Raw genomic sequence first — 20,734 nt, forward strand, 5'->3', positions numbered from 1 at the left:
GGGTAGAGGTTGGGGGGCCCGAGATGCTGGGGGGGGACCCACCATCCCTTCTCCGTTTTGGGAGGGGAGCCCAGAGGTCTCCCAGTGCGTTCCAGTTTTCCAGCCCTCGCTGCGAGCTAAACCCAGCCCGGGGCCTCCCTGCCCGGAAAGGGCAGGAAAGGAGAGTTAAGGAGGATTTAGAGGCCCACCCGCCTGCGGAGAGATTAGATGCGATCAATAAACAGAGGGCTGGGCGAAGATCCCCCTCGGAGGGGCTCCTTAAGACCCGTGACCCTGAGAAGTAATTAACAAGCTTGCTGGGGTTGGGCCAGGCCCGGGGCTGCCCCACCCCCAAGGCAGCTCCTCGGAAGCTGGTGCTGGGATCCGGGTGCTTTGGCTCCAAGGTTTCTGGGGGTGTAAGTGGGGCGCTCACCAGGCTCCCTCTTCCTCCTCCATGCCAACTCTGTGGGTTCAGAATCTGCATCCACGAGCTACGCCCTGGGGATCCCAAGGGTTTATTGTGATGGCAGCTTCATTGATTGCTCCCCTCCGACCACTGTCTTTGGCTTTGCATAGCTCCTTCAGGTCAGGCTGCAATTCTAGGAAGCAGGTTACTATGACCAGGTCTATTTTACAGATGGAGAAACTGAGGCACGGGAAGATGAGAGGGCTTGTCCAAGGTCACACCACAAGTAAATGATGAATCTGGGATTCAAATGCAGGCATTCGAGGGCCAGGGCTTCATTCAGCCCTTATCCCTAGGGATTACAGTTTCTTTCTTTCTTTTTCTTTCTTTCTTTCTGAGATGGAGTTTCGCTCTTGTTGCCCAGGACGGAGTGCTGTGGCGCAATCTCGGTTTACCACAACCTCTTCCTGGGTTCAAGTGATTCTCCTGCCTCAGCCTCTGAGTAGCTGGGATTACAGGCATGCGCCACCACACCCAGCTAAGTTTGTACTTTTAGTAGAGACGGGGTTTCTCCATGTTGGTCGGGCTGGTCTTGAACCAACCTCAGGAGATCCGCCCACCTTAGCCTCCCAAAGTGCTGGGATCACTAGTGTGAGTCATGGCTCCCAGCCTGGGACTAAAGTTTCTTTTTTCCCATTCCCACTCCCAAAATTGCTCCCTTCCTAGACAAGTCATCACCAGTGACAGGACCTTATTGTCCCCCAGGCAGTGTTCTCGCACCTTTACCATCTGAAACTCAACTTAGCATTGAGTGCAAAGAAAAACTCTCAGCCAGACACGGTGGCTCACACCTGTAATCCCAGCATTTTGGGAGGCCAAGGCGGGCAGATCACTTGAGGTCAGGAGTTTGAGACCAGCCTGGGCAACATGGTGAAACCCCATCTCTACTAAAAATACAAAAACAAAAAAAATAGCCGGGCGTGGTGGCGCATGCCTGTGGTCCCAGCTACTTGGGAGGCTGAGGCAGGAGAATCACTTGAGCCCAGGAGGTTGGGGCTGCAGTGAGCCAAGATCACAACACTGCACTCCAGCCTGGATAACAGAGACCCTGTCTCAAAAATAAATAATAATAGAAGTCTGTGCAGAAGCTAGAGGATATGACCCAGAAGTCTTACAAGCTCCAGGAAGGTGGGCGATCTGAGCAGTTTCTCCTTGAGAAATGTAAGGTCTAGAATGTGGTAGGTGGTTACTATATTCTAGTCAAGTTGAACTGATGGTTGTGGCCCTTACTTTTTTTTTTTTTTTTTTTTTTTTTGAGACTGAGTCTTACTCTGTTGTTCAGGCTGGAGTGCAGTGGCGCAATCTCGGCTCACTGCAACCTCCTCCTCCCGGGTTCAAGCAATTCTCCTGCCTCAGACTCCCGAGTAGCTAGGACTACAGGCACCTGCTACCACACCTGACTTGTTTTTCTTTTTTTGAGACAGAGTCTTGCTCCGTCACCAGGCGCCAGGCTGGAGTGCAGTGGCGCAATCTCTGCTCACTGCAATCTCTGCCTCCTGCGTTCAAGCAATTCTCCTGCCTCAGGCTCCCAAGTAGCTGGGACTACAGCTGCACGCCACCACACCCAGCTAATTTTTGTATTTTTTAGTAGAGATGGGGTTTCACCATGTTGGCCAGGATGGTCTTGATCTCTTGACCTCGTGATCCTCCCGCCTCGGCCTCCCAAAGTGCTGGGATTACAGGCGTGAGCCACTGCGTCCGGCCAAAACTACACGCCATGTGGCCCTTATTTTATAGCCAGTTTATTCGTGGTTTAGACACAAGAACAAGCTTGGTGGGGTCAAATGGGTCAAGGCACAACTCAAGGGGGGTAAACCGACAGTGCCCATGGCAAAGGACGGACGTGGTGAAATCCTGCCTCCTCCTCCACGTAGTTGCAGTTTGCCCAAATCAATCCTTCCCTCCTTCCTTCCTTCCCTCCTTTCTTCCCTCCTTCCTTCCTTCTTTCCCTCCTTCCTTCTTTCCTTCTTTCCCTCCTTCCTTCCTTCCCTCCCTTCATCCCTCCTTCTTTCCCTTTTTTTTCTTTCTCCCTTTTTCTTTTCTTTTCTTTTTTGACACAGTCTTGCTCTGCCACCCAGGCTGGAGTGCAGTGGCGCAATCTTGGCTCATTGCAACCTCTTCCTCCTGGGTTCAAGCAATTCTCCTGCCTCAGCCTCCCAAGTAGCCGGGATTACAGGCATGCAACACCACCCCCAGCTAATTTTTATATTTTTGGAAGAGATCATTTCACCACGTTGGCCAGCTGGTCTTGAGCTCCTGACCTCAAGTGATCCGCCTGCCTCAGCCTCCCAAAGTGTTGGGATTACAGGCGTGAACCACCGCACCCAGCTCTCCTCTTTCAAATGGGTTCTTGTAACTATTATAGAAAATAATGTCTGTCCCGCCAGGCACAGTGGCTTGCACCTGTAATCCCAACACTTTGGGAGGCTGAGGCAGGCGGATCATGAGGTCAAGGGATTGAGACCACCCTGGACAACTCGGTGAATCCCCGTCTCCACTAAAGATACAAAAAAATTAGCTGGGCATGGTGGCGCCTGCCTGTAGTCCCCCCACTGCACTCTAGCCTGGGAAACAAGAGCGAAACTCCATCAAAAAAAAGAAAGAAAGAGAGTGATAGAAAAAGAGAGAGAGGAAGGAACAGAGGGAGGGAGGGAGGGAAAGGAAATACTGTCTGTCTAAATGTTTAGCCTTAGTGTATGGCACTTAGTAAGCACTCAATAAAACATTAACTTGACTTTTTTTTTCTTTATAATAGATAAGGTATCTATCATTCTGTTGCCCAGGCTGGAGTGCAGTGGCATGATCTCAGCTCACTGCAATCTCCACCTCCCAGGTTTAAGTGATTCTTGTGCCTCAGTTTCCCAAGCAGCTGGGATTACAGGCGTGCACCACCACCCCCAGGTAATTTGTGTATTTTTTTTTTTTTTTTGAGACAAAATCTTGCTCGTCACCCAGGTTGGAGTGCAGTGGCGTGATCTCCACTCATTGCAGCCTCTGTCCCCGGGGTTCGAGCGATTTTCCTGCCTCAGCTTCCCGAGTAGCTGGGACTACAGGCGCACGCCACCATGCTTGGCTAATTTTTGTATTTTTAGTTGAGATGGGGTTTCACCATGTTGGCCAGGATGGTCTTGATCGCTTGACCTTGTGATCCACCCGCCTCAGCCTCCCAAAGTGCTAGGATTACAGGCGTGAGCCACCACACCTGGCCTCTCACTTTAATTTTTGAAGGGAATAACAGAAAAACTATAAAAACAGACACAAGATCTTCATTTCATTTATTTACTTTTTTGAGATGGGGTCTCACTCTGTTGCCCAGGCTGGAGTGCAGTGATGTGATCACAGCTCACTGCAGCCTTGACCTCAGGTGATCCTCCCACCTCAGCCCCCCATGAGTAGCTGGGACTACAGGTGTGCATCACCAAGTCCAGCTAATTTTTTGTATTTTCCCTTTAGTAGAGATGGGGTTTCACCATGTTGCCCAGGCTGGTTGCGAACTCCTGGGTTCAAGTGATCCACCCACCTCGGCCTCTCAAAGTGCTGGGATTGGTGTGACTCACCATTCCTGGCCAAGACATACGATTTTTTTTTTTTTTTTTTTGAGACAGAGTCTCACTCAGTCATCAAGGCTGGAGTGCAGTGGCGCCATCTTGGCTCACTGGAACCTCCCCTTCCTGGGTTCAAGCAATTCTCCTGCTTCAGCCTCATGAGTATCTGGGACTACAGGCAGGTGCCACCATGCCTGGCTAATTTTTTGTATTTTTAGTAAGAGACGGGGTTTCACCATGTTAGCCACGATGGTCTCGAACTGCTGACCTCATGATCTGCCTGCCTCTGCCTCCCAAAGTGCTAGGATTACAAGCGTGAGCCACCACGCCCGGCCCAAGATATTAATAACACGTGGCAGACTGGGAGCAACCCTGTAAGGTTCTAGGACTGTGGAACAAGACCAAAACTTGCCTGGGTCACATAAAAGAGGGGCTGAAATCCCGTTATCTACAGAAAGCCTTAACAAAAACTTGAACATCTGTTCTATAGCTGTAGCGCGGGTGGTGGCTTGTGCCTGTAATTCCAGACACTTGAGAGGCTGAGGCAGGAGGGTCTCTTGATGCCAGGAGTTCGAGACCAGCCTCGGCAACATAGTGAAACCCCTGTCTCTTAAGCAAGTATTTTTAAAAATTAGCCAGGCATGGCATACAACTACTAGGGGGGCTGAGGGGGAGGATCGCCTGAGCCCAGGAGTTTGAGGCTGCAGTGAGCTATGATCAAGTCACTGCACTAAAGCCTGGGGATATAATAGGAACCAAAATTATCAACCTCAGGGCATTTGCACCCAGCCGACAAAGTTGACGTTATGCTTACCCCATTTATAAATGAGGAAACTGAAGCTCGTGATCAGACTGGCACTCAGGCCCAGCTCTGTCTGACCCCAAAGCCCTGTCCTGAGAAAGACAAGGAAGCTGGCCACAGCGGCTGATGCCTGTAATCCCAGCACTTTGAGAGGCTGAGGCGGGCGGATCAGCTGACGTCAGGAGTTCAGGACCAACCTGGGCAACATGGTGAAACCCTGTCTCTACTAAAAAATGCAAAAATTATCCAGGCGTGGTGGTGCACCTCTGTAATGCCAGCTACTCAGGAGGCTGAGGCAGGAGAATTGCTTGAACCTAGGAGGTAGTGGCTGCAGTGAGCTGAGATCGAGCCACTGCACTCCAGCCTGAGCGACAGAGTGATTCTGTCTCAAAAAAAAAAAAAAAAGCTGGGCGCGGTGGCTCATGCCTGTAATCCCAGCACTTTGGGAGGCCAAGGCAGGCAGATCACCTGAGGTCAAGAGTTCGAGACCAGCCTGGCCAACATGGTGAAACCCTGTCTCTACTAAAAATGCAAAAATTAGCCGGGTGTGATGGTGGTACACCCTGCAATCCTAGCTACTCAGGAGGCTGAGGCAGGAGAATCGCTTGAACTCAGAAGGTAGAGGTTGTTGTGAGCTGAGATTTTGAGGTTTCGCCATTGCACTCCAGCCTGGGTGATACAGCCAGATTCCGTCTCAAAAAAAAAAAAAAAAAAAAAAGAAAGAAAGAAAGACAAGAAGAATAAACCTAAAGTGGTTTCCTCAGGGCTAGAAATGTGGAGATATTTTTGTTCTGTTTTGATTTACACATAGTATATTTCCTGCCTATAAGTAACAAAAAAGAAAAAAAAGTTATTCTAAAATTTTCCCGTAAAACAAAAAAAAAGAAAAAAAAAAATTCCCTCCGAAATCTAACGCTTTTGGTATCAGGAAAAGCTCCTGAAGAAGAATGTTTTTTGGTCACAGTCCCCCTGGGAAGTATCCTGTAATCACAGTGGGTGACTGAGGTCTGTTATAGAGATAAGAGATGTTGCAGGAAAAGCTTCAAAAGGCCAGCACAGTGGCTCACGCCTGTAATCTCGGCGCTTTTCAAGGCCAAGGCGGGCGGATCACAAGGTGAAGACCTTCCTGGCCAACATGGTGAATCCTGTCTCTACGAAAAAGAAATAGAAAAATTAGCTGGGCGTGATGACATGCACCTGTAGTCCCAGCTACTCAGGAGGCTGAGGCAGGAGAATTGCTTGAACCTAGGACGTGGAGGTTGCAGTGAGCTGAGATCGTGCCACTGCACTTCAGCCTGGGCGACACAGCAAGACTCTGTCTCAAAAAAAAAGAAAGAAAAGAAAAAAGTAAGAAGAAAAAAGGGGAAGGGGGAGGAGGAGGAGGAGGAAGGAGAGGAGGAGGAGGAGGGAGAGGAGGAGGGAGAGGAGGAGGGAGGGAGAGGAGGAGGGAGAGGAGGAGGGAGGGAGAGGAGGAGGGAGGGAGAGGAGGAGGGAGGGAGAGGAGGAGGGAGGGAGAGGAGGAGGGAGAGGAGGAGGAGGAGGAGGGAGAGGAAAGAAGAAGGAAGAAGAAATGTGTCACCCTTGGTATCTGTGAATGTGGCCTTATTTGGAAATAGGTCTTTGCAGGTGGAATTAAGTTAAACATCTCAAGATCACATCATCTTGGATCTTAGGGTAGACCGTAAATCTAACGACTGATGTCCTTAAAAGACAAAGGAGAGGGCCAGGTGCAGGGGCTCACACTTGTGATCCCAGCGATTTGGAAGGCTGAGGCAAGAGGACCGCTGGAGACCAAGAGTTGGTGCGTGCTACCGCCCCCTGCCCCCACCCCGGCTAATTTTGTAGGAGAGCTGGGAGGATCCTTGAGCCCAGGAGTTTGAGGTTGCAGTGAGCTATGATGGCGCCACTGCACTCCAGCCTGGGCAGCAGAGCAAGACCCTGTCTCAGAAAGAAAGAAAGAGAAAAGAAAGAAAGAAAGAGAGAAAGAGATAGGAAGGGAGGGAGGCAGAGAGGAGGAAGTGAAGGACAGAAGGAAGGAAGGAAGGGAGGGAGGGAAGAGAGAGAGAAAGAAAGGCCAGGCGAAAGCCCTTTTATGACTCAACCTTCGAAAGCTCATTGAATCACTCCCTTCATACCTTATTGGTTGGAGCAGTCACAAGTCCCACCCAGGTTTAGGAGGTGGGAACACACCCTATGTTATGGTTTGGATTTGCGTCCCCACCCCAATCTCACGTTGCGTTGTGATCCCGTGTTGGTCAAAGGGCTGGTGGGAGTGACTGGATCATGGGGGTGGAGCCCCCACTCGCTGTTCTGGTGACAGTGAGTTCTCACAGGATCCGGTTGTTTAAAAGCCTGTAGCACCTCCCTCCTCTCTCTCTTGCTCCTCCTCTAGCCATGTAAGACATGCCTGCTTCCCCTTGGCCTTCCACCATGATTATAAGTTTCCTGAGGCCTTCCTAGCCATGCTTCCTGTATAGCCCACAGACCCATGAGCCAATTAAGCATCTTTTCTTTATAAATTACCCAATTTCAGGTATTTCTTCAAAATAGGGTGAGAAGGAATTAATACAGCCCACCTCTCATGAGATGAGTATCGGGACTTTGTAAGAAGATACTGTGCAATACGATCAATTTCAGGGGTGGCGATCTTTGAAAATCACAACCTGTCATTCCTTTCTCACTTCTCAGCTTCCTGTTGCTGTTTCCTGGGATCTGCTCCCAGGTCAACAACTTACTCCTGCAAATCTTTGTCTCAGGGTCTCTGCCTCTGGGGGGACCCAAACTAAGATATCCCACAAAATCAATAGTGTGTTTATATAGCTGGTATAGCTGTATGTAAACATTTAGAAAAAGGTCCGTAAGGATACACTCCAAACAGACAGCAGTAGCTTCTGTAAGGAGGGAACTGGGATGGGGGTTGAGAGGGTTCATGTATTAGGCCGTTGTCTATATGGGTAAATTTGCTATAAAGAAATATTAAAAGTGTTGGGCACGGTGGCTCATGCCCATAATCCCAGCACCTTGGGAAGCCGAGGCGAGTGGATCATTTGAGGTCAGGAGTTCAAGACCAGCCTGACCAACATGGTGAAACCCCAACTCTACTAAAAATACAAAAAAAAAATAGCCAGGTGTTGTGGCACACACCTGTAAGCCCAGCTACTCAGGAGGCTAAGACAGGAGAATTACTTGAATCCAGGGAGCGGAGGTTGCAGTGAGCTGAGATGGTGCCACTGAATTTCCAGCCCGGGTGACAGAGTGAGACTCCATCTCAAAAACAAAACACAACACAACAAAACAATCAGATCTCCAAAGAACTCACAATCGTGTGGACGCATCAAAGAGACGGTGCTAAGCCGTTCATGAGGGATCCGCCCCATGATCCAACGCCCTCCCACCAAGCCCCACGTCCGATATTGGGAATTACAGTTCAACATGAGATTTGGCAGGGACAGAGTTCCAAACTACATCCGTTCATCCATAATGTATGGATTTTTTTTTTTTTTTTTTTTTTTTTTTTGCCCCAAGGGAGGAAAAATTTTCTGAATCCCTGTGGTTAGTGAAAGAGAGCGAGCCATGATCAGGAGGCCATCATGATGACTTGTGGAGACGCTGGCCCAGAAGTAGTTTCAACCCTCTTAATACACAGGATGCAGGAAGAAAGGGCTGGGGGGCAGGCACTGGCAGCCGCTCTCTAAACCCTCAGGCAGGAGCCACCAACCCATTTTACTGCTGAGCTTAGGGTGTGGGGTTGTTCAAGAGAGTCCAGGACTTCTGGGAGACTAGAGAATGCCCTCCTCTCCAGGGGCACTTAAAACTCAGTTACCTAACGTGTGAAATGGGTATGATCATAGCAATCCCACAAAACTGCTGTTAAGGTTACATGTAATTATTTCTTCATGCTCCTCCTCTTTCTTCTCCTTTTTTTTTTTTTTTGAGATGGGGGTCTCCCTATGTTGCCCAGGCTGGACTCAAACTCCTAGGCTCAAGTGATCCTCCCATCTTGGCCTTCCAAAGTGCCGGAATCACAGGCGTGAGCCACCAACCCTAGTAATTTTTATCTCTTAGAAACGGGGTCTCCCTGCCGGGCAGGGTGGTTCACACTGTAATCCCAGCACTCTGGGAGGCTGAGGCAGATGGATCAGAGGTCAGGAGTTCGAGACCAGCCTGGCCAACATCGTGAAACCCCGTCTCTACTAAAAACACCAAAAATTAGCCAGGCATATTGGTGAGCACCTGTAATCTCAGCTACTCAGGAGGCTGAGACAGGAGAATCCCGTTAACCTGGGAAGCAGAGGTTGCAGTGAGCTGAGATCCCAGCATTGCACTCCAGCCTGGGCAACAAGAACGAAACTATCTCAAAAAAAAAAAAAAAAAGAAAGAAAAGAAAAGGAAGGAAGGAAAGGAGGGAGGGAGGGAGGGAAACAGGGTCTCCCTTCGTTGTCCAGGCTGGAGTGCAGTGATACAATCATATCTCACTGTAGCTTCAAACTCCTGGGCTCAAGTGATCCTCCCACCTCAGCCTCCCAAGTAACCAGGACTACAGGCACATACCACTGTGCCCTGCTAACATATTTTTAAATTTTTTTGTAGAGATGGGGGCTCATTATGTTGCTGAGGCTGGTCTTGAACTCCTGGCCTCCCTCGGTTCTCCCACCTCTGCCTCCCAAAATGCTGAGATTACAGGTGTGAGCCACAGTACCTGGCTTGGATTACATATAGTATTACACATAAAAGTGACTGACACGTGACCTGGCATATAAAAAAATAATCAGGCCAGGTACAGTGGCTCACGCCTGTAATCCCAGCATTTTGGGAGGCCAAGGTGGGTGGACCACCTGAGGTCAGGAGTTCAAGACCAGCCTGGCCAACATGGTGAAACCCTGTGTCTACTAAAAATACTAAAATTCACTGGCATGGTGGTACACACCTGTAATCTCAGGAGGCTGAGGCAGGAGAATGGCTGAAACCCAGGAGGTGGAGGCTGCAGTGGGCCACGACTGCATCACTGCACTCCAGCCTTGCTGATGGAACAAAACTCTGTCTCAAAATAATAATACTAATAAGGCTGGGTGTAGTGGCTCACACCTGTAATCCCAGTACTTTGGGAGGCCCAGGCAGGTGGATCACTTGAGGTCAGCAGTTCAAGACCAGCCTGGCTGACATGGTGAAACACCGTCTCTACTAAAAATACAAAAATTAGCTGGACATAGTGGTGCACACCTGTAATCCCAGCTACCCAGGAGGCTGAGGCAGGAGAATCGCTTGAGCCCATGAGGTGGAGGCTGCAGTGAGACAAGATTGTGCCACTGCACTCCAGGTTGGGCAACAGAGACTCCATCTCAAGAAATAATAAGAATAATAATCGATTGGTTGTGAGCTCATCACCATATGCCAGAAGTTGCTTTAAGCAGTTTGCATGTTAATCCATTTTACGCCTCACAATAACACTACCAAGTAGAAACGATTATCTCGATTTTGTGAAAAGTGAAACAGGAAAAAAACCACTAGAGCAAAGCTGCCAGACCCTCAACCGTCTCTTCCTTCTGACTCCAAATGACATGCACCATTCTTGCCATCTATCACCTCCTCATGCCTCCTGTGGAAAAAATGAATGAACAGATGAGAAAAGTTGGAGCTGGAGAAAGACCGCATTCCTCGTGTTCTGTGAACCTGGGACGGCTGCTATAACCCAGGGAGCAGGGATTCTCCTCCCTCCATCCTTATCCATAGTCTAGGTCCCATCCAGACCCTCCTCTCCAAACCGGGGGTTTGGGACAAAGGGGGTGAGGGAGGCATTTCCTTCCAGAGCAGAAGAAGGGGACTCCTCCCCCGCCCCACTCCCGTTTCATTTTTAAGGGGGAAAAGCAGCTCCCCATACGGTGAGGCAATGAGGCGGACCAGCAGGTTCCTGGGGATCTCTGCAGCCGTGTTGCCATAGCAACCAAACTCACTCACAGCCTCTGATACCAGAGTCAGCTGGGACCACAGCTTGGGCCAGAAAGGGATGAGGGAGTAGGAAAGAAACTTCCAGATCAAGCACTTGTCCTCACACGGAGCTGCCCACACCCCAGGGCCAGGGAAGGCTGCAGACCCTTGTCATCCCAGGGAAATGGGGGAGGGTAGTCGTATCCCTGAGACCTCCCTCCTGAATCTGGGCAGCTGTTAACAGTTTTTCCAACTTTGGAAGACAGTTGTACAACCTCGAAGGAGAGGCGGTGTCAGGATTCACAAAGCGTATGGATCGCACATGGCTCTAGGCGACATTTTCTTTGCTCTGTTTTATTTTTATTGTATATTTTATTATTTTATTTTGAGACAGGGTCTTGCTCTGTTGCCCAGGCTAGAGTGCAGTGGTGCGATCATGACTCACTGCAGCCTCAGATTCCTGGGGCTGAAGTGATCTTCCTGCCTCAGCCACCCGAGTAGCTGGGACTACAAACATGCACCACCACACCTGGCTAATTTTTAAAAATATATATATTTTTTGTAGATACAGGGTCTTGCTACATGGCCCAAGCTGCTCTAAAACTCCTGGCCTCAAGTGATCCTCCTGCCTTGGCCTCCCAAAGTGTTGAGATTATAGGCATGAACCACTGCATCCAGCATTTTTTTTTTCTTTTGAAACAAGAGTCTCACTCTGTCGCCAGGCGCCAGGCTGGAGTGCAGTGGCACGATCTCAACTCACTGCAACTTCTGCCTCCTGGGTTCAAGCAATTCTCCTGTCTCAGCCTCTCAAGTAGCTGGGATTACAGGCGTGCACCACCACACCCAGCTAATTTTTGTATTTTAGTAGAGATGGGGTTTCACCATGTTGGCCAAGATGGCCTTGATCTCTTGACCTCGTGATCCGCCCGCCTCGGCCTCCCAAAGTGCTGGGATTACAGACGCCCGCCACCACGCCCAGCTAATTTTTGTATTTTCAGTAGAGATGGGCTTTCACCATGTGGCCAGGCTGGTCTCGATCTCCTGACCTTGTGATCCTCCCACCTCAGCCTCCCAAAGTGTTGGGATCACAGGCGTGAGCCACCACGCCGGGCCTTTTTTTCTGTTTTTAATAAATGAATGTGGTAAAGTGCACAAATCGCAAATTTCAGCTTGGTGAATTTCTACACGTGTGTATGCCTGCGTGTCCACCATGCAGACCAAAAGAATATGTCTTTCCCTCTAGGAAATTCCCAAATGCTCTTTCTCAGTCAATATCCTCCAATTTGACTTTTTCATCATAGATTACCTTTGCCTATACCTGAACTTCCTATAGATGGAAATATATGGTGTGTCCTCTTTGATGTCCTGCTTTTATGCAAGAATCTTTATTGTCATGTTTGCCTGTTCTTTTCCTTGTAAAATATTCCATTGTGGAGACGTTTCACAGTGTATTTATCTTACTGCTGATGGACATTTGAGTTGTCTGCAATGATTTTTTTTTTTTTTTTTTTTGAGACAGAGTCCGGCTCTGTTGCCCAGGCTGGAGTGCAGTGGCCCAATCTTAGCTCACTGCAACCTCTGCCTCCCGGGTTCAAGTGATTCTCCTGCCTCAGCCTTCTGAGTAGCTGGGATTACAGGTGCAAGCCACCATGCCTGGCTAATTTTTGTATTTTTAGTAGAGATGGGGTTTCAACATATTGGTTAGGCTGGTCTCAAACTCCTGACCTTGTGATCCACCCGCCTCAGCCTCCCAAAGTGCTGAGATTACAGGTGTGAGCCACTGCGCCTGGCCTAAGTGATTGGTTATTGTAACTAAAGCTGCTATGAACATTCTTGTCCATGTCTTTTGATGAACATAGGTTTACTTTTTGTGGGGGTGTGGACAGGGTCTCACTCAGTAACTTAGGCTGGATTGTATGCACCTGGCTCACTGTAGCCTGAACCTCCCAGGCTCAAGTGATCCTCCCACCTCAGCCTCCTGAATAGCTGGGACCACAGGTGTGCACCATCACACCTGGCTAATGCTAATGTTTTTGTAATTTTTGTAGAGACAGGGTCTCACCATGTCGCCCAAGCTGTTCTGGAATCCCTGGTTCAAACTATCCTCCTGCCTTGGCCACCCAATGTGCTGAGATTACAGGCATCAGCCAGTGTCCACTTCTTGGTTTATTGAATGCCGGTGACCTGCCAAGGACTTTTACATCAGTTATATCCTTATATAGTCACAACATTATCTATTTTATTCACTGATTCAACACATATTTGAAAATCTAGTAGGTGCCAGGTATTGTGGGACACACCCAGAATTAGAGTCAAGGTTTAAAAGTAAATTTTGGGCCAGGAGCAGTGACTCATGCCTGTAATTGCAGCACTTTGGGAGGCTGAGGCAGGTGGATCACAGGGTCAGGAGTTCGAGACCAGCCTGGCCAACTAGTGAAACCCCGTCTCTACTAAAAATACAAAAATTAGCCAGGCATGGTGGCGTATGCCTGTAGTCCCAGCTACTCAGGAGGCTGAGGCAGGAGAATCACTTGAACCCGGGAGATGGAGGTTGTGGCGAGCCAAGATTGGGCCACTGCACTCCAGCCTGGGCAACAAAGTGCGATTCCATCTCGTATAAATAAATAAATTAATTAATGAATTAATTTTGGCTGGGCATTGTGGCGCAGAGCTGTGATCCCAACACTTTGGAAGGTTGAGGCGAGTGGATCACTTGGGGTCAGAAGTTCAAGAACAGCCTGGCCAACATGGTGAAACCCCATCTCTATTAAAAATACAAAGATTAGCCGGGAATGGCAGCTCGAGCCTGTTGTCCCAGGTACTCAGGAGGCTGAGGCAGGAGAATCACTTGAACCCAGTGGAGGTTACAGCCAAGATTACTCCACTGCACTCCAGCCTGGATGACAGAGTGAGACTCCCATCTCAAAAAAGAAAGAAAGAGCTGGGCGAGGTGGCTCCCACCTGTAATCCCAGCACTTTGGGAGGCTGAGGTGGGTGGATCACTTGAGGTCAGGAGTGATCCTGACCAGCCTGGCCAACACGATGAAACCCCATCTCTACTGAAAATACAAAAAAAAAATTAGCTGGGCATGGTGGTGGGCGCCTGTAGTCCCAGCTACTTGGGAGGATGAGGCAGGAGAATCACCTGAACCTGGGAGACAGAGGTTGTGGTGAGCCGAGATGGTGCCATTGCACTCCAGCCTGGGCAATAAGAGTGAAACTCCAAAAGAAAGAAAGAGAGAGAGAGAAGGAGAGAGGAGGGGAGAGGAGGGGAAGAGGGGAAGGGGGGAAGGGGGGAAGGAGGGAAGAAGGGAAGGAGGGAAGGAAGGAGGGAAGGAAGGAAGGAAGGAAGGAAGGAAGGAAAGAAAAAGAGAAACAGTCTTTCTCTTGTTGCCCAGTGCCCAGGCTGGAGTTCAATGGTGCGATCTCCGCTTACCACAACCTCCACCTCCCAGGTTCATGCAATTCTTGTGCCTCCTCCTCCAGAGTAGCTGTGACTACAAGCACGTACCATCATGCCAGGCTAACTTTTGTACTTTTAGTAGAGACAGGGTTTTGCCATGTTGGCCAGGATGGTCTTGAACTCCTGACTTCAAATGATCCACCAGCCCTGACTTCCCAAAGTGCTAGGATTACAGGTGTGAGCCATGGGGCCCAGCCCTTAGCTTGACTAATTTTTATTTTATTGTTTTTGAGACAGAGTCTCACTCTGTCACCAGGCTGGAGAGCAGTGTCATAATCTTGGCTCACTGCAACCTCTGCCTCTCGGGTTCAAGCAAGTCTCCTGCCTCAGCCTCCCAAGCAGCTGGGACTACAGGCGCGCACCACCACACCCAGCTAATTTTTGTATTTTTAGTAGAGACGGGGTTTCACCATGTTGTCCAGGATGGTCCCGATCTCTTGAACTGGTGATTCGCCCACCTCGGCCTCCCAAAGTGCTGGGATTACAGGTGGGAGCCACTGCACCTGGCCCTTAGCTTGACTGATTTTTTTTTTTCTTTTTTGCAGAGACAGGGGTCTTACTATGTTTCCCAGGCTGGTCTCAAACTCCTTGCTTCAAGTGACCGTCCCACCTCAGCCTCAGGTTCTTTGAATATCAAATCACAAGTAGAGAGAACTAAATCTCAGAGAGGTTAAGTGACTTGCCTAAGGTCACACAGCTGTGAAACGGAGAAAGGGTAAGAAACTCCATCTGATCGTCCTTCAATTATGCAAACGATGTCATGTGGGAGCAGGGGGCGGTCCAGGCTGGTGACGGGATAATGGAAGACCCAAGAGAACCCACCTGTCCGGCTGGGGATACTATCCGCCCCTAAGCCACAGGGCAAGCAAAGTGGCGCGCTGCAAATGGAACTGGGGGTTGGAGGGGGATTGTCTGGGTGTCAGAAATGAGCCTGGACCCCGTATATGCAGCAGGGATGGTTCAGGGCTAGTCCAGGAGATGAGCGGGGCCCACGGACCCTCAGACCGGTCAGGAAGCCAGGTTGGTTCCTGAGTGTGTGTAGTGGGGTGTGGCGGGGTGGGGAGGGGTGACGGCCGGGAGCTGCGCCGCCGGCCCCATTAGCAGCACCGTCATTATCCCAGATTTATGTGTGTATAATTCTTCCTCCTCCCCCTCCCCAACCGCTCATCTCCCCTGGCTGCAAACCCGCCTCCCCCGGAAACAGCCACGGAGCCGCCTGCCACCGGGCCATTAGCACGCAGGGAAGGGGGTGCGGAGAGAGGGGGCAGGCAGCAGGGAAGGGGAAGGGGGGAGCTGCAAGGATGGGAGTGAGACAGCAAGATGGAAGAGAAGAGGGGAAGGAAACAGGGCCCGGAGGAGATGAGGAGCCACGGAGGGTTCTGGGGGGAGAGGAGGACACGGGTCCCGGAGGACCTGGCCGCACACAGCGGTCCCCGGGGCAGCTGAGGATCCCTGGGCCCTTTCGGGCCAATGCCAGGGCTGAGCATTGGGGGGTGGGGTCCCATCCGCCGGGTCCCTGTGGCTACTAGAGGGCCTCGCGCTGGAGCCCCTCCCCCACTCTGGGAACCTGCGCCCCGCGCCCAGCAAGTTCCACCGCGGGGGGGAGGTCCCGGCGGGTCGCGGGGAGGGCGCCGGCTGCAGAGCTGGGAGCCCAGAGCGAAGAATCCATCACCCCCCACTTTTCCCTCCCCGTCCCCGGAGCTGGTCCCCTCCCTTCTTGCGCCCTTCGGGTTGGGGGCGCGGGAGAGCCCCCTCTATTTCGAGGGAAATCAATGCCGCATTAATGCAAGGTTTCCCGGCCGGGAGGGGGGATCGCTTCATAAAAGATGCATTGTTTCCATTGCCTGCACGCGGCTCCCTCCCCAGCATCCTGCAAGATGGCGGCGGCCCCAGGGAGGGAGGGGGAGGGACGGGGGGGAGCGCGGCCCCCTCTCTCCTGCTGGGGAAGGTGGGAAGAGGGGCCGGGAATGAAGGAAGGGGAGAGAGGGAGGGAGAAAGGGAGAGAGGAGGGGGCTGGGAGGCTGGGAGAGCGTTGGGGAGGCGGGAGCCAGTCAGAGGGAGGAGGGCAGGCTGGGGAGGGGGAGAGGGGATGGCTGGGAAGTCGGAGCAGGGAAGAGAAAGGCAGCCCAAGGAGGTGGCACGCGGGAGGCGGGAGAGCAGGCCGGGGGGTTGGGAGTAGGGGGCGCTGGGGCCTGGAGCGGGGCAAAAGGGGAAGGAAAGGGGAGAAAAAGTCCGAGAGGGCAGCGCGGCCAGGAGAGAAGGGAAGACAACCCCCCCAGACTGCCCCGGGCCCCAGGCCCCCTCCACCCCCTTGGTTCTCGCTCCTGCTCCCCGTGCACCCTTCCGCCGAGGAGACGATCCAGGGAGCCCCCAGCTTCTGGCATGGAGGCGGCTGCACCCCACCAGCTTGCCGCCCTACCCTCCTTCCTGCCTTGGCACCACGGCTGCCAGGCTGTGCGGGATCAAGCCTCCTCCATCCGCCTCCCAAGGGATGGCCTCCAGAGTTGACCTGAGAGAGCTCGTTGGGAAGAAACTGCCGTTTGGGTACCTCTGCCTCCGTCCTACCTGCTGGGGACGGCTCCAGAAGGTTCCAGAGAGGGAAACTGGGGCAGAGGACAGCCGAGAACGCAACACGGGTCTCCTTACCTGCCGAGCGCCCCACCGGCGGCCCCAGACCCACCTCAGCATCCGCCCCCCTCCCACGCCTTTTTCTCCATCATCCGCGGATAACCTCGAAGAGAGTTTCAAGGCCCCCCACTTCCCAGCCTTCCTGCCTCGCCGTAGGGGAGCTCCCAAACGCCTGAAAATATCTTTAAATTAGGAAAAAGAGCTAAGCCGCCGGAGTCCTTTGGTCTATTAAAGGAAGAGCAGAGGCCACCGGCGCACCCCCCACCCCCAGCCCGGTTTTGCATTTGAAGCCCTGACCGCGGTTCTAGCAGGAACAATGTCCGGGCCTGCCCAGCCGGCCCCCGCTGAATCCCTTTCACTGGCCCTGGGCCCCCTGCCAGGTGTGCCAAAATTAGGACGGCTCCCCTCCTAGGCCCTTTTCATCCCCCCGGGGCTGCTGGGGCCTCAGAGGCGCTAATGAAGCGCCTCTTGCCGCCTTCCCTCTAGGAAGAGAGGGCCTGGGGAAGCGGGAGGCTGGGCCACGTTGGGGGCAGGCGCCTGGAAATCTGCCTTCCAAGAACCGCCCCAGAAACATGTTTTTGTGCGGTGGTCAGCGGCAGCTCCCTCCCTCCCTGCTCCGCAGGGTCCTCCCCCAGGTCTGGTGACGTCCACCTCCTCCAGGCAGCCCTCCCAGCCTGCTGGCATTTGCTCCCTACGTTGTTTCCCTTGGGGTTCGGCAGTGGGGTCAGGCTAGCTGGGTTTAGATTGGAGCTCCATTGCTTTCTGGCTGTGTATCCTCTGACAGCTCAGTCAGTCACCCCGAGCCTCAGTTTCCCCGCTTGTCAAGGGAGGGGAATTATACAAACGTATGTAATGAGACTGTTGTGAAGGAGTCGCTCTATGAGTAATTGTGGAAGGAGGTCACACGTGCAAACTGGGTGCAATAATCCCTAGACTTGCTTCATCCACACGGCTCCCTCACTGCATCCCAGACACACACAGTGTGCACCCATTTCTGGGGCTTCCCACTGGCTGTTCTCTATTTTTATTTCATTATTTTTTTAGACGGAGTCTTGCTCTATTGCCCAGGCTGGAGTACAGTGGCGTGATCTTAGCTCACTGCAACCTCCGCCTCCCAGGTTCAAGCGAGTCTCCTGCCTCAGCCTCCTGAGTAGCTGGGACTACAGGCGCAGGCCACCATGCCCAGCTAATTTTTGTGTCTTTAGTAGAGACGGGGCTTCACCATGTTGGGAAGGCTGGTCTTGAACTCCTGATCTCAAGTGATTCACCCGCCTCCGCCTCCCAAAGCCACCGCGCCCAGCCTGTTCTCTTTAATATTCCCATAGCTCTGCGCTCCCTTTATTCAGGCCTCTGATCAAATGTCATCTCCTAAGAAGGGACTTCCCTGGCCACCTATCAGCATCCCACCCATCAACTCATGGTCCCTGGTGTTTCTTTGTTTGTTTTTTTCTTTCTTTCTTTGTTTTTTGAGATGGAGTTTTGCTCTTGTTGCCCAGACTGGAGTGCAATGGCGCCATCTCGGCTTACTGCAACCTTCACCTCCCAGATTCAAATAATTCCCCTGCCTCAGCCTCCCGAGTAGCTGGGACTACATGCACCCGCCACCATACTCAGCTAATTTTTGTATTTTTAGTACAGATGGGGTTTCACCATGTTGGCCATGCTGGTCTCGAACTCCTGACCTCAGGTGATCCACCCATCTCGGCCTCCCGAAGTGCTGTGATTACAGATGTAAGCCACTGCGCCCAACTTTTTTTTTTTTAAGTGGAGTCTCGCTCTGTCACCCAGGCTAGAGTACAGTGCTGGGATCTTGGCTCACTGCAACCTCTGCCTTCTGGGTTCAAGCGGTTCTCCCACCTCAGCCTCCCGAGTAGCTGGGATTACAGGCATATGCCACCACGCCTGGCTAATTTTTGTTTTTTTTTAGCACAGATTGGGTTTCACCATGTTGGCCAGGCTAGTCTCAAACTCCTGACCTCAGGTGATCCACTGCCTCGGCCTCCCAAAGTGCTGGGATTACAGGTGTGAGTCAGCTTGCCGGGCCCAATGGTTCGTGTTGTTTACCATCATCTGTCTTATAGTCAGCTGACATGGTATTACTTACCCGAACTCACAATCTTAGGCTCTGGAATCCGAGGGCTCGGGTTCAAATCCCAGCTTCACAGTTATTCGCTGTGTGACATTGGGCATGTTACTTAACTTCTCTGAACCTCAGTTTCCTCATTTATAGAGTGAGGATGGGAATAAAACCTACCTGGAGCCAGGCGCAGTGGCCGGAGTCTGTAATCCCAACCTCCCAACCACTCAGGAGCCCAAGGTAGGAGAATCGCTTTAGGCCAAGAGTTTGAGACCAGCCTGGGCAACATAATGAGACCTTGTCTGAAAAAAAAAAAAAAAAAAAAAAAAAAGCCAGGAACAATGGCTTACACCTGTAGTCTCAAAAAAAAAAAAAAAAAAAAAACACAGAAAGGGCCAGGCGTGGTGGTTCACACCTGTAATCCCAGCACTTTGGGAGGCCAAGGCAGGTGGATCACCTGAGGTCAGGAGTTCAAGAACAGCCTGGCCAACATGCTGAAACCCTGTCTCTACTAAAAGTACAAAAATTTAGGCAGATGTGGTAGCAGGCGCCTGTAATCCCAGCTACTTGGGAGGCTGAGGCAGAGAATTGCTTCAACCCAGGAAGTGGAGGCTGCAGTGAGTGGAGATCGCGCCACTGCACTCCAGTCTGGGCGACAGAGTGAGATCCTGTCTCCAAAAAAAAAAAAAAAAAATTAGCCGGGCATGGTGGTGGGCACCTGTAGTCCCAGCTACTTAGGAGGCTGAGGCAGGAGAATGGCTTGAATCCAGGAGGCGGAGGTTGCAGTGAGCTGAGATCATGCCATTACACTCTAGTCTGGGTGACAGAGTGAGACTGTGGCTCACACCTGTAAGCCCAACACTTTGGGCCAAGGTGGGCGGATCACCTGAGGTCAGGAGTTTGAGAGCAGCATGGCCAACATGGTGAAACCCCGTCTCTACTAAAAATTAAAAAAAAAATTGGATGTGGTGGTGCGCACTCATAATCCCAGCTACGTGAGAGACTGAGGCAGGAGAATCACTCGAACCTGGGAGGCAGAGGTTGCAGTGAGCCGAGGTCTTGCCACTGCACTCCAGCCTGGGCGACTCAGTCTCAAAATGAATGAATGAATGAATGAATGAATGAAATTGAAATTGAAATTCTACTAGATCGATCTCAGTCTGTTTCCACATTTAGAAAATGGGTTGATTATAGCATGTGCCTACAGATGTTTTGAGGATTCATAAGACAAATGCTGCTATTACTATTGTTTAGAAATAATTTGCGTGGCTCACGCCTGTAATTCCAGCACTTTGGGAAGCTGAGGCAGGCGGATCCCCTGAGGTCAAGAGATTGAGACCAGCCTGGCCAACATGGTGAAACCCCGTCTCTACTAAAAATACAAAAATTAGCCGGGCATGGGGGTGCACACCTGTAATCCCAGCTACTCCAGAGGCTGAGCGGGAGAATCACTTGAACCCGAGAGACGGAGGATGCAGTGAGCCAAGATCACACCACTGTATTCCAACCTGGATGACAGAGTGAGACCCCATTTCAAAAAGAAAAAGAAATTAGCTGAGCGCAGTGGCATGCACCTGTAGTCCGAGCTGCTCTGAAGGCCGAGTCGGGACTCTCTTAAGCGCAGGAGGTTGAGGCTGCGGTAAGGTATGATCACATCGCTTCACTCCCTCCTGGGCAACGGAGTGAGACCCTGTCTCTAAAGAAGAAAAAAGCCTACGTGGCTGAGGAGATCCACCTGGATAGAGACTGATGATAGGGAGGAGAGCCCTTTGCTTCAATTCAGATGACAGACGAGAATGAGTTGCCCCAGGCTGGTGGCAGTGCAGGTGGGGAAGGCGGTGCGGGTTCT

General features: G+C 51.5%; 1 long non-coding RNA gene across 1 annotated transcript in view; it reads left to right on the forward strand.

The window, feature by feature from the left end:
* LOC135276665 (uncharacterized) overlaps positions 1-15,182 on the forward strand; it is a 45,016-nt gene extending 29,834 nt beyond the window's left edge. The window contains exon 3 of the long non-coding RNA XR_010344192.1: positions 14,726-15,182. This is a non-coding gene — a long non-coding RNA (uncharacterized LOC135276665). The remainder of the gene's footprint in view (positions 1-14,725) is intronic.
* The last annotated feature ends 5,552 nt before the right edge of the window (positions 15,183-20,734 follow it).

This window comes from Aotus nancymaae, unplaced genomic scaffold, assembly GCF_030222135.1.
Source record: "Aotus nancymaae isolate 86718 unplaced genomic scaffold, 86718_ANA_hifiasm-v0.15.2.pri h1tg000028l, whole genome shotgun sequence".
Taxonomy (NCBI): Eukaryota; Metazoa; Chordata; class Mammalia; order Primates; family Aotidae; genus Aotus; species Aotus nancymaae.